The following is a 525-nucleotide window of genomic DNA, read 5'->3' on the forward strand; positions in this document are numbered from 1 at the left end:
CGCGCCCCGCACCGCTCCGCGCCGCGCACCGCTCCGCGCCCCGCTCCCGCAGCCGAGCCCGGCGCTCCGCACCCCGCTCCGCTCCCGCCTGCTCTACACCGAGTCCTGGCAAAAGTTTTGCGCTTGTACCAGGTCCAAGCTCCACAGCTGGGTCTTGTCATCCGAGCTCCCTGCCTTGGCGAGGGGCTGCTTTTCGCCCCTTGCGGGGGGGGGTTTGATTGTTATTTTTTTGGTTTTATTTTTATTCTGGCGATGACGGGGAAAAACCCAACAGAGTGCACGTATGCATGTGTGCATATGTACGCTATCTCTGTGTGCGTGTCTGTGTATGTACCGGAGCTGTTTCCCAGCGCTGGGAGCTTTGCAGAGTCCGTGAGTTGTCAGTCATATGACAGCGATCCTCTTGTGCTAATTGCCTTGGTCGGGAAGAAGGAGGAACGGAGGTTTCTTCCCTTTCATGGACACATTTTGGTGTGTGTGTTGTGGGGGTTTTTTTCCTGTTGTTCCCCCTCACCCCCCCCCCCC

At 58.5% G+C, this 525-nt stretch overlaps 1 protein-coding gene across 3 annotated transcripts in view; it reads left to right on the top strand.

Moving 5' to 3' along the window:
* KLF6 (Kruppel-like factor 6) overlaps positions 1 to 525 on the top strand; it is a 13,223-nt gene that overhangs the window by 823 nt on the left and 11,875 nt on the right. The window lies entirely within an intron of this gene.

Source organism: Chaetura pelagica, unplaced genomic scaffold (genome assembly GCF_000747805.2).
Source record: "Chaetura pelagica isolate M959 unplaced genomic scaffold, ChaPel_1.0 scaffold17, whole genome shotgun sequence".
NCBI classification, from domain to species: Eukaryota; Metazoa; Chordata; class Aves; order Apodiformes; family Apodidae; genus Chaetura; species Chaetura pelagica.